This window comes from Pelmatolapia mariae, linkage group LG17 (assembly GCF_036321145.2).
Source record: "Pelmatolapia mariae isolate MD_Pm_ZW linkage group LG17, Pm_UMD_F_2, whole genome shotgun sequence".
NCBI classification, from domain to species: Eukaryota; Metazoa; Chordata; class Actinopteri; order Cichliformes; family Cichlidae; genus Pelmatolapia; species Pelmatolapia mariae.
This window is the reverse complement of record NC_086242.1, coordinates 37,817,424-37,830,677: the sequence shown is the minus strand read 5'-3', so window position 1 is coordinate 37,830,677 and position 13,254 is coordinate 37,817,424. Positions and strand designations below refer to the sequence as shown.

The 13,254-nt window shown below is 42.2% G+C and overlaps 1 long non-coding RNA gene across 1 annotated transcript; it reads right to left on the bottom strand.

The window, feature by feature from the left end:
• Nucleotides 1–1,569: 1,569 nt before the first annotated feature.
• On the bottom strand, nt 1,570–2,449 carry LOC134646629 (uncharacterized). Its single transcript, XR_010096774.1, has 3 exons — nt 2,339–2,449; nt 1,870–1,971; nt 1,570–1,668 (listed from the first exon to the last, which is right to left on the bottom strand). It is a non-coding gene; the product is annotated as an uncharacterized LOC134646629 (long non-coding RNA).
• Between the last annotated feature and the right edge of the window lie 10,805 nt (nt 2,450–13,254).

The following is a 13,254-nucleotide window of genomic DNA, read 5'->3' as shown; positions in this document are numbered from 1 at the left end:
CGTCTCCAGACTCTGTCACAAGTGCTCAGTGTGAACCTGCTTTCATCTGTGAGGAGCACAGGGCACCAGTGGCAAAGTTGCCAATCTTTGTGTTCTCTGGCAAATGCCAAACATCCTGCACGGTGTTGGGCTGTAAGCACAACCCCACCTGTGGACGTCGGGCCCTCATACCACCCTCATGGAGTCCGTTTCTGACCGTTTGAGCAGACATGTGCACATTTGTGGCCTGCTGGAGGTCATTTTGCATGGCTCTGGCCTTTCTTTCCTACCCCACAGTACCTTCCCTTACCATTTGTTTCCTACTCTTTTACTTCTTCTTTGATGACGGTTGTCTTTCTATATAAGCAATTTCATTTGCTCTGGGGCGAGTCAGTGGCTCGGGTGCATTCTGGGACTGTCAGTTCACCAGTGTGCTGGCATGCTTCTTAACAAACACACCACTACAGCAAACATCTCAATTGTACTTGTTGATTTCTTCGACAAAACACTGAACAAAAAATTTACTTGTGAGTGTGCTGCCTGGTGCTTTTAAATTTTGTGATAATTTGAGCAGCCCAGAAAGCATCCCATAAATTAAATTATGTTATCGTATCTGAACATGTACACTAGTCATTAAATTAGATGGGAAAGAATGATTCAGGGTAAACAACTGCACCAAGGAAATTCCATTTTTCTTCTCAAAATGTAAAATGTCTGTTGAAAAATCACATTAAACAGATGTGATTAACTTTTTATTTTACCAAAAATAACATCAATGATGACACAATCAGTCTTCATCAGAAGTGCTCAAATCACTCTCAGTGGCATCGTCTGGAATGTCGTCCTCCTCCTCCGAGTCCATTTCCAGGAGTGGTTGGTGGCTGAGGATTCTCTTGTATGTGTCCTTTACTTTGAGCATTTCAGCTTTCAGTTCACTTTGTTTTTTTAAAACCAGGCTACAGAGTCCCTTCTGTGCATCCTCCGACATGCCAACAAGGGAGGCTGTAAAAGGAACAAAACAAATAAATATAAGTAACAAAAACAAACAAACAAACAAATAAAAAACCTCACCTCATAAACACAAGGAATTAGGATCCTGTAATTAAACTTTTTTTTTTAAAGGGAGAAGGCAGTGTTAGCTAGCAATCTAGATATAGGTAAAAGATCCAGTAAGACTTTAGCATCTGCTCTTATTTTCAATCGATTCATCAAAAAATTAATAAATAAATAAAGTGCTTACAGTCTGAGGAGATTGTCCCCAACACCACAGATCGCATTCGCAACACTGTCCAGTGATGCCGCATCTCCCTGCAAAGGATCATCTCCTCCTCTCTCAGGCGCCTCACAGCCATCACCTTCTCAAAGATCTTTCTCTTTGTCTGGAGGTCTGCAGCAGCTACAGTTTAACAACATCAGATGGGAAAACATAGTAGCATATTATGATTCAAGAACAAAACATTCAACTACTGCTCAGATACTGGAAGTTTGTTTAAAAAGGATATTTATAAATCAAGAGCTTACGTTCACTTGTGCTCTGCCAGAGCCAAATGTCGGTCTGCATGAGGGCATCACTGGATACGATTTGCTTTGTTGGTTCAGCAAGCTTGTTGTAGTCGTCAACAGCAGCCGCCAAGCGTTTCTTCTCAACTAAGATGACCTTGCGAATTCTGTGTCGCCTCTTGTTGCTATCTGTAAATAATCATAAAAAATTCACATCTTCACATAATGTATATAGTTACATTTTAATCTACACTCATCAATTTGTTTGCTAGAACAAATCACATCCAGCTTAAACAAACCTGGATCTGATTTTATTCTGTTTACAAAGTAGCTGTACAAGCTGTACAAACTAAGTATCAAACGGTCCATTTCAAAGAAACTGGGACGTACCATTTTGTCTGTAAAGACTTTGTGTTCGCACTCTGATGATGACGACAAGCTCCTCTATTCGTGCCTGCAACGCTCCAAGGCTGCCATCAGTTTGATCACTTTCTAAGTGAGAGGAATATTAATCAGAATACAGGATGAGTAACAGTCACCAAACTACAGTGGACTTTGTAATCACTGACTTGATGACATTCATTATAAGACATCTGTAGCCTTCATGTGCTGCATTATCATTAGATAACAAGTATGTTGGTGTTCAGGTTTATAAAACCAACTAGTACGACATCATTTCAACCCAGGTCCAATCCAATTTGATCAAACACAACAACTCTGCCATAAATTCTGCTTTTACAAGGCTTATTTTTCATTGTTTGTTGACACTGTCAGAAAGATATTAATTCTACCTTAAGTTCTTTAATGAGGCCATGGTGGGTCCTACTGTTATACATGAGTGCATTATATTGAGACTCACCTTCAGCCCATTTCTGCACATCGGCCACCCATTGCTGCAGTGTGTCGTCATCCACACCCAGCTCATTTTTGGTCGCATTCAGGCTCTCCACTTGTTCTCTAAGGATCCTTATGATCTAAGAATACATTAATAAATGTCATTCATATTGACATTAAAAGAGTACTGGTGTTTTTCCCCCATTACCACACACATTAAAATGGGTTTTGAAAAATAATCCCCTTTAGATATCTCTGGCTCAAAGTGCGACCCAGTTGTTCCACTTTCCTTTTGTTCCACCCCAAAGCCAGGAGGGTCAGCATGTCTGTTCGCCCTGCATTTCAGTTAGTATACAAATAAGAATTAATGAGCAGGAGACTGAGTGGAATCTCAGACACGGACACATACCTGCTTTAGACATGTATTTCGTTGTGATGGCCGCCCTAGACAGGAAACTGTTTACTTGTTCCACCTCTTCTCCAACTGTTGAACCGGCCCCATCCTGAAACGCACCTCCCCATTTGATCTATAGAAAGGAGGTCACAATACATGACTGCTGAATTCATTCAACTTTATAACAAAATGTCTCAAATTAATCCAAAACTACAAGCTGCAGTATACTTCGCATTTCCAAGTGTGAGCCTTTGCATGCATGACGGAGAGAAAAGGACGCATTGACAAGAGGTTCCTCAGCTCAGGGCACTGCTGAGCCACCTTGGTTAAATATGGGAAATATTTACAGGCCACATCGGAGCAAAGGAACGTAATATGTCCTGGGACGCTAGCTGCCAACTTCCTCTGGAGAAAAAGAGGGTAAGCAAAGATCTCCCCTCGAAACATGTTCAATGCAGCTAAGAGGACTCCGTGGCGACAAACAGCTATTTCCATGTCCTCTTCATCCAACTTCCCAGTGGACTTTTTGGTCGACTCCTTTGCTGCTGTCCAAGATGAAGATCCGCACAACCCTTTCCCTGGGACCTATACACTCAAAGATTTTAACATAAAAGACATGACATGATTAAGCCCTATCAGGGACAAACGTTTTAAAATAAATGCATAACAATTAGCTGAATTAGCCTTAAGTCACACAAGACCTCATATCTCCCCAGGACAGCACTGATAACACAAAATAAAAATCGTGGTTTTTGTTGTTTTTTTTGTTTTTTTTTATTGATTGAGAATGCATCAAGACGTCTTCAAATAAGCCATTCCTCTGCAGATGATCTGTTAGCTGTTTGACAACTACTCTTTCAAGGATTTTTGAAAGGAAGGTTGGAGATTGGCCTATAATTAGCTAAGACTGCTGGGTCTAAAAATGGCTTTTTGAGCAAAGGTTTAACTACAGCCAGCTTGAAGGCCTGTGGTACATAGCCGATTATTAGAGATAGGTTGATCGTATTTAAGATTGAAGCATTAATTAATGGCAGGACGTCTTTGAGCAGTTTTGTAGGAATGGGGTCTAAAAGACACGTTGAAGGTTTGGAGGAAGTAATTATTGAAGTTAAGTCAGAAAGATCAATTGGAGAAAAAGAGTCTAAATGAATATCAATGGTACTGAAAGTAGCTGTAGATAATATTACATCTGTGAGATGATTTTGATTAATTTTTTCTCTAATGATTAAAATTTTATTTGTAAAGAAGTTCATGAAGTCATTACTAGTTAATGCTAAAGGGATGGTTGGCTCAACAGTGCTCTCACTTTTTGTCAGCCTGGCTACAGTGCCTTTGTTTTCATACGCACATGGCAGAAAAAAGCATGGCGGCGACGTTATTATTGTTATTACCAAACCGATTTTATGTGGTACATGGCGCTCAAAATCTGTCAAGAACGTTTTAGTACAACTTTGGTAAGCTACGAAGTCGCACCGCTTGAAGGATTGTGGGAGCATTATGGCTACCATAGGCAGGAGCCTCGCGGAGTGATACGTACTGTGCTTCAACAAAATATTACGGTATTGTGTGTGTATGACCAATTTTTAAGTTTTGTGGATATTATACATGGTTATGCTGAGGATATGTCGACCAGTTTCCGCTGGAAATGCCTTTTTGTTAAACCTTCAGCAAGGAATTTGCATTTGCGGTCATGGTCGGACGGTCCTTCCCGGGGCCTGTGTGTGTTTCACTCTCTCCTCCTCCCTACCCTTGCTGTCTCCACCCAGCGGCTGACACACCTGCACCTAATTTGCCACCCAGCTGTCACTAATCATCCTTCGTCGTGGGCTGAGGTATTTAACTGTGTGTCCAGACGGCAGTCGATGCTGGATTGTACTTGAAGCTCGGTAGTAAAGAGTGTTTGTTACTTGCAACTTAGCTTTAGCCGGCTAGCCCTCTCACCTGTTGTTTTCGCTCGTTTGTAGGAGGAGGAGATACGGAGCAGGGGGTTGGAGAGAAGGAGCCCGCGGGATTAAGCTCTCGGAGGAGAAAACACACTCGGATAATCACTTTGGAAACTCACCTGCGCACCACTGGGAGTTGGAGGAGATCACTGTTGGACTTTGCACTTCGCTTTGTGTTTTGAGACACTGTTTTTGGGCACTGTAAATAAACGCACTGTTTGCTTCGCATCCAGAGCTCTGCGACTGAGTCCGTATTTTCCCATTATCCGTGACATTTGCACTGTTAAATTTTTATATAACTTTAATGCACATTTAAAAAAAGCTGCTTGTTTAAGTGAAAATACATTGATGGGGAGTTTTTGCACTAAAGTTGTGGAGTTGTAAAATATTTCGTCTCGCGTCAATTATATCGTCAGTTATATCTTTATTGCAAGTTTTCAAATGTATATCGTGATAAATATTTTTGGTCATGTCGCCCTGCTCTATATATGATACACATTTTTGGTTTCTAATGCTAGAGATCTGCAAAATGGCTTTGGGCTGTGCATGTCTCTCTCTTCCGGGAGATGATTAAATAAAATAATTATAAATATTTTGACTAACTGAGTTGTGTTCTCTCTATTCATTAAAAGAATGACAAGAACCAGATTTAATAGGCGGTAGTTACACTCTCAGTAGCACAGGAACAGAGCAGGAGGGGAAGAGAGAGAAAGAGAGCCAGGGACAACAACGTCACATCCACAACTATTTTCAGTTGCGGATGATAAAGGATTCAGAAAGTTTATTCACGCAGGCCCATATGACAGAGAATGTGCATCTTCTTTTTGTTTTTATATATTTTTTCATATTTCTATTTAATTGTGTTGTGGTTTGCAGTGTTTTGTGTTGTTTCACTTTAAATTTGTTTAAAAGGAAAAAGCTGAAAATTTAGAGTTGTAAATCACCGGCATTGTAAAACTTTAAATTATTCCAGGGCATGTTAAAAACAAAACACCAAACAGATGGACTGGATATTAAACAGTATCAAACGACTAAATTAACACAAGGTTACAATTACATTCTACCATCGTCACATCGAGAGTTTATTCATTAATCATCAGAGTTCAACAATGTGACATCCAGTTGAAAACAGCTTCACTAACGCCAGCCAAAACAGGCTAACAGTATATAAGAGCACAAAAACAGCCGTGCTTATCGACAGCTCGACATATCCTCAACAACTCACCTCAGTATGGCTGCTATCGGTCACCTTTTAACTGTCCGTTTTATAGCCTCTTCCAGAAAATGAACGCTTGCGCGGTACACTACACACATATACAGTATATTGATTTTATTTGGTTTTAGAGTTTAACCTGAAATCTTTTGCCGCTGAGCAGCAGAGCTCCAAAGCGTCCCCCTGCAACCATGGTTACGCAGAGGCGTAACGGTGTTCCAACTGTGATGTCACAGAGGAGAACCTATGTCAAACTGATACCTGGATCAGCCTGCAACTTTTATTGGCACTTTTCTGCTGAGATCCGGAGCTCGAGGCCTTGGCACCCCGGGATCAGATGAGTTGCTGTGTTTTTCACGGAGAAAAAATAATTAACATGGAATAACGTCACTCTCAGATGGAAAAAAAGAAGAAGATGCAAGCAGAAGAGGACAGCAGATTGAGAAGAGATTTCTTCAAATGGTAAGGAGCTTCTACCAAGTGATATTTGATAAGGTTAAAACTTCAAGCTTAAATCTAATGTCCAGATTCATGCTAAACTTTTCTGATTACTCAGTGAATCTGTTCATATGTTGCCGTTTTAAGCTATTAATTTCATGGTGACAAATGTCTTTGACAAAAAATGCAGGATTAATTAAAGGCTATATATGACTGCTAGGTTAGGACGTGGTTAGGAGCAAATACTTAAGAGAGAGAGATATTTTGCTCTGATAGAAATCTTTATTAATATTTATGGGAAAAATTTTCCTCCATTAGATTGTTTGTGGCCAATACAATAAATTGTCTCCTGGCTTTCAGATCCCCCTGAGCCAAATTTGCAAAAATACAATCAAGGAACAAACTAGAGTAAAGAACAAATTGCCTATTAAACAGTAATTTGGAGCAGAGGGGCAACTTCCTCAAAAGCCATTAAAATGATTTGAGAGTAAAGATCATGCATCATCCTGGTAAGAAAAATTATATCCAATGTGTAGCAAAGATACAAGAAGGAGACACTGAAGTGATGAAAAAGAGAATTCAAATTTTACAGTTTTTGCAATTAAGAAAAAAAAAACAGATTTAAAGTGAAACAAATATTTGGGATGTCATCACCATCCCAAATCATGGAATGGTGATGACATTATCACTCATTCCATATTGTTCCTAAAGTTTTTTTTTTCTTTTTCTACTTTAACTTCTGAAGTTGCATATACACATATACTTTAACTCTGCATATGTGTACATGCATGTGAACTGATGTGTGCTTGTGTGGTGATTTGAAGTTATGGTGCCTTGAAAAATTATTCATAGTTCTTGAACTTTTACACATTTTGTCACCTTACAACCACAAAGAAAAGATGTTTTTTATTGACCTTTTCTATGATAGATTAACACAAAGTAGCACATAACTGTGAAGTGGTATGAAAATAATACATGGTTGTCAAAATTCTAAGCAAATAAATTTGGAAAAGTATAGCTGCATTTCTATTCACCCCCCTGCTCTTCATAGAGCCACCTTTTGCTGCAGTTACACCTGCAAGTCTTTTGGAGTATGTCTCTACCAGCTTTGCACATCTAGAGACTGAAATATTTGCCCATTCTTCATTGTAAACCAGGTCAAGCTCAGACAGATTGGACGGAAAGTGTCTCTGAACAGCAATGTTCAACTCTTGCCACAGATGCTCAATGGGATTTAGGTCTGAACTTTGACTGACCCTTCTAACACATGGATATTCTTTGATCTAAAGCATTCCATTGAAGCTCTAACTGTATATTTAGGGTCATTGTCTTGCTGGAAGGTAAATCTACATCCCAAGCTCAAGTCCTTTGCAGCCTCCAACAGGTTTTCTTCCAGAATTCCCATGTATTTAGCTCCATCCATCTTCCCATCATCTCTGACCAGCTTCTCTGTCCCTGTAGAAGGAAAACATCCCCACAGCATGATGTTGCCACCACCATGTTTCACAGTGGGGATGGTACGTTCAGGGTGATGAGCAGTGTTATTTTTCTGCCACATGTAGTGCTTTTCATATAGGCCAAAAAGTTTAACTTTGGTCTCGTCTGAGCACAGTACCTTCTTCCACATGTTTGCTGTGTCCCCTACATGGTTCCTGGCAAACTGCAGATGGGACTTTTTATGACTTTCGGTCAACATTGGCTTTCTTCTTGCCACTCTTCCATGTAAGCCAGATTTGTGGAGTACACAACTTACAGTTGTCCTGTGGACAGATTCTCCCACCTGAGAATTCTGCAGCTCCTCCAGAGTGACCGTGGGCCTCTTGGAAGCTTCTCTGACCAGTGCTCTTCTTGCTCAGTCTGTCAGTTTAGGTGGACGGTCATATCTTGGTAGGTTTGCAGTTGTAGGAAACCTTTTCCATTTTTGGATGATGGATTGAACAGTGCTCCTTGAGCTGTTCAAAGCTCAGGATATTTTTTTTATAACCTATCCGTGCTTTAAACTTATCTACAACTTTATCACTGACCTGCCTGGTGAGTTCCTTGGTTTTCATGAAGCTGTTTGTTCATTAATGTTCTGTAACAAACTACTGAGGCCGTCACAGAGCAGTTGTATTTATAATGAGACTAAATTACACACAGGTAAACTTGTCTAATTTGGTTGACTTCTAAAGGCAATTGATATCACTGGATTTTGTTTAGGGGTATCAGAGTACAGGAAACTGAAAGCTAATCAACATGACACTTTTCAGATTTTATTTGCTTAATATTCTGAAAACCATGTATCATTTTCATACCACTTTACAGTTATGTGGTACTTTGTGTTGGCCTGTCACAGAAGATCTAAGAAAAAATCCATTTACGTTTGTTGTTGTAAAGTGACAAAATGTGTGAAAGTTTTTCAAGGTACTGTAGGTCTACATTCTTCTTCTTCTTTGTTAGAGCAGCCTGGGCAGAGTAAGACCCAGCTGCCATCTGTTAGCACAAATGACTGTAGAAAACATCGGTTATTGCAATAGCACATATTTATTTTTTGGGCGGGGGGCAGAGATTGAAACTTTACTGATAAATGTCATGTGACAACCTATATATGTGATGTCGTTACGGGATAATGACATCACATATATTTAGAATCTTACCACCAGTTTGATCCTTTGATCCTTAAATCCATAAATAGGGGTGAAAAGTGATGACTTTTAGTCCATTAATTGCAGCAATTATGTTTGCAGAATTGAAACATTTGCCAGAGAAGTATTTTTGAAACATCTGGATCCTTTTCGGAGTAACTGTTTACAGATTCCAACATGTCTCAGAGAAAACAACCCTACAGATTTCTAAGGTAAGTTTTCTTTCTTTTTTCTGTTGTTCATTAACAGAAAAAAGACTCACACAGACTCAGCCTCTACACGGCTGCCGTCTCCTGTAACCCGGCATGTTTCTAGGGTTTGTTTTCTTCTTTTTTTATGTTGTTCTTTCAGTGTTTGTCTTGAGATAAGGTTTGAAGTGTCTGTGGTGCAGCTGGTCTGGTCTGTCTCGAGACAGTGCAGGCTGCACCCACCTGTAACAGGTGGAGACTCACCAGGACATTCAGAACTCACAAGTTTTGTCTTCTGTAGAGGGTTTCTCTGAGAAGCAAGGGGAAGGCAGTGAGGCCTGGGGGAGGTCCACCGATATAAAGCGTGGCCAGGAGGCCTGGTCCGGGTTTTTTCTTCTTTCTTTCACACGCCTGGTAGGCGGTGCCACCCCATCACAAGGGCTGGCCAGGCTTTCGGAGCCCGGGGAGCGGACACCCGTATAAAGGGTGGCCAGGCGGCCCAGTGCGGGATTTTTCTACTTTCTTTCACACGCCTGGTGGGTGGTGCCACCCCATCTCAAGGGCTGGCCAGGCTTTCGGAGCCCGGGGAGCGGACACCCGTATAAAGGGTGGCCAGGCGGCCCAGTGCGGGATTTTTCTACTTTCTTTCACACGCCTGGTGGGCGGTGCCACACCATGACAAGGGCTGGCATGGCTTTCGGAGCCTGGGGAGCGGACACCCGTATAAAGTTTGGCTGGTCGGCTGGACGTCTGCGCATAATCACATGTATTTGCAAACATTTCCGTTTTTGGATTTCTTGGAATTTGGTTTCTTTGGTGGAGATTTTCTCTTGATACGTGCAGATGTATGTGCATTAATGTTGGCATGCGTGGAGTCCTGAGGATGGCTGGTCGGGTGGACCTCTGGGCATAATCACAAGTGTGTGAAAACAATTTTATGTTTGGATTTCTTGAAATCTGGTTTCTTTGGTGCAGTTTTTCTCTTGATACGTGCAGATGTATGTGCATTAATGTTGGCATGCGTGGAGTCCTGAGGATGGCTGGTCGGGTGGACCTCTGCGCATAATCAAAACTGTGTGCAAACATTTCCATGTTTGGATTTCTTGGAATTTGGGTTCATTAGAGGAGATTTTCTCTGGGTGTGTGCAGATGTATGTGCATTCATGTGAGCATGCGTGGAGTCCTGAGGATTGGTGGTCGGGTGGACCTCTGTGCATGATCACATGTGTGTGCAAACATTTTCATGTTTGGATTTCTTGGAATTTGGTTTCGTTAGAGGAGATTTTCTCTGGATATGTGCAGATGTATGTGCATTCATTTGAGCATGCGTGGAGTCCTGAGGATTGGTGGTCGGGTGGACCTCTGCGCATAATCACAAGTGTGTGCAAACATTTCCATGTTTGGATTTCTTGAAATCCGTTTTCTTTGGTGCAGTTTTTCTCTGGATATGTGCAGATGTCTGTGCATTCATGTGAGCATGCGTGGAGTCCTGAGGATCGCCTGTCAGGTGGACCTCTGCGCATAATCACGTGTGTGCAAACATTTCCATGTTTGGATTTTTTGGAATTTGGTTTCATTAGAGGAGATTTTCTCTGGGTGTGTGCAGATGTATGTGCATTCATTTGAGCATGCGTGGAGTCCTGAGGATGTCTGGTCGGGTTGACCTCTGCGCATGATCAGAAGTGTGTGCAAACATTTCCATGTTTGGATTTCTTTTAAATTGGTTTCATTAGAGGAGATTTTCTCTGGGTGTGTGCAGATGTCTGTGCATTCATGTGAGCATGCGTGGAGTCCTGAGGATGGCTGGTCGGGTGGACCTCTGCGCATAATCACATGTGTGGGCAACCATTTCCATGCTTGGATTTCTTGGAATTTGGTATCGTTAGAGGAGATTTTCTCTGGATATGTGCAGATGTATGTGCATTCATGTGAGCATGCGTGGAGTCCTGAGGATGGCTGGTCGGGTGGACCTCTGCGCATGATCACAACTGTGTGCAAACATTTTCATGTTTGGAGTTCTTGAAATCTGGTTTCTTTGGTACAGTTTTTCTCTGGATGTGTGCAGATGTCTGTGCATTCATGTGAGCATGCATGGAGTCCTGAGGATGGCTGGCCGGGTGGACCTCTACGCATAATCACATGTGTGGGCAACCATTTCCATGTTTGGATTTCTTGGCATTTGGTTTCGTTAGAGGAGATTTTCTCTGGATATGTGCAGATGTATGTGCATACATGTGAGCATGCGTGGAGTCCTGAGGATGGCTGGTCGGGTGGACCTCTGCGCATAATCACATGTGTGGGCAACCATTTCCATGTTTGGATTTCTGGGAATTTGGTTTCGTTAGAGGAGATTTTCTCTGGATATGTGCAGATGTATGTGCATTCATGTGAGCATGCGTGGAGTCATGAGGATGGCTGGTTGGGTGGACCTCTGCGCATAATCACATGTGTGTGCACACATTTCCACTTTTGGATTTTTTGGAATTTGGTTTCATTAGAGGAGATTTTCTCTGGGTGTGTGCAGATGTATGTGCATTCATTTGAGCATGCGTGGAGTCCTGAGGATGGCTGGTCGGGTGGACCTCTGCGCATAATCACGTGTGGGCAAACATTTCCATGTTTGGATTTTTTGGAATTTGGTTTTGTTAGAGGAGATTTTCTCTGGATATGTGCAGATGTATGTGCATACATTTGAGCATGCATGGAGTCCTGAGGATGGCTGGTCGGGTGGACCTCTGCGCATGATCACAAGTGTGTGCAAACATTTCCACGTTTGGATTTCTTGAAATCTGGTTTCTTTGGTGCAGTTTTTCTCTGGATGTGTGCACATGTCTGTGCATTCATGTGAGCATGCCTGGAGTCCTGAGGATGGCTGGTCGGGTGGACCTCTGCGCATAATCACATGTGTGGGTAACCATTTCCATGCTTGGATTTCTTGGAATTTGGTTTCGTCAGAGGAGATTTTCTCTCGATATGTGCAGATGTATGTGCATTCATGTGAGCATGCGTGGAGTCCTGAGAATGGCTGGTCGGGTGGACCTCTGCGCATAATCACATGTGTGTGCAAACATTTCCACTTTTGGATTTTTTGGAATCTGGTTTCTTTGGTGGAGTTTTTCTCTGGGTGTGTGGAGATGTCTGTGCATTCATTTGAGCATGCGTGGAGTCCTGAGGATGGCTGGTTTGGTGGACCTCTGCGCATGATCAGAACTGTGTGCAAGCATTTCCATGTTTGGATTTCTTGAAATCTGGTTTCTTTGGTGCAGTTTTTCTCTGGATATGTGCAGATGTCTGTGCATTCATGTGAGCATGCGTGGAGTCCTGAGGATCGCCTGTCAGGTGGACCTCTGCGCATAATCACGTGTGTGCAAACATTTCCATGTTTGGATTTTTTGGAATTTGGTTTCATTAGAGGAGATTTTCTCTGGGTGTGTGCAGATGTATGTGCATTCATTTGAGCATGCGTGGAGTCCTGAGGATGTCTGGTCGGGTTGACCTCTGCGCATGATCAGAAGTGTGTGCAAACATTTCCATGTTTGGATTTCTTTTAAATTGGTTTCTTTGGAGGAGATTTTCTCTGGGTGTGTGCAGATGTCTGTGCATTCATGTGAGCATGCGTGGAGTGCTGAGGATGGCTGGTCGGGTGGACCTCTGCGCATAATCACATGTGTGGGCAACCATTCCCATGCTTGGATTTCTTGGAATTTGGTTTCGTTAGAGGAGATTTTCTCTGGATATGTGCAGATGTATGTGCATTCATGTGAGCATGCGTGGAGTCCTGAGGATGGCTGGTCGGGTGGACCTCTGCGCATGATCACAACTGTGTGCAAACATTTTCATGTTTGGAGTTCTTGAAATCTGGTTTCTTTGGTACAGTTTTTCTCTGGATGTGTGCAGATGTCTGTGCATTCATGTGAGCATGCATGGAGTCCTGAGGATGGCTGGCCGGGTGGACCTCTACGCATAATCACATGTGTGGGCAACCATTTCCATGTTTGGATTTCTTGGCATTTGGTTTCGTTAGAGGAGATTTTCTCTGGATATGTGCAGATGTATGTGCATACATGTGAGCATGCGTGGAGTCCTGAGGATGGCTGGTCGGGTGGACCTCTGCGCATAATCACATGTGTGGGCAACCATT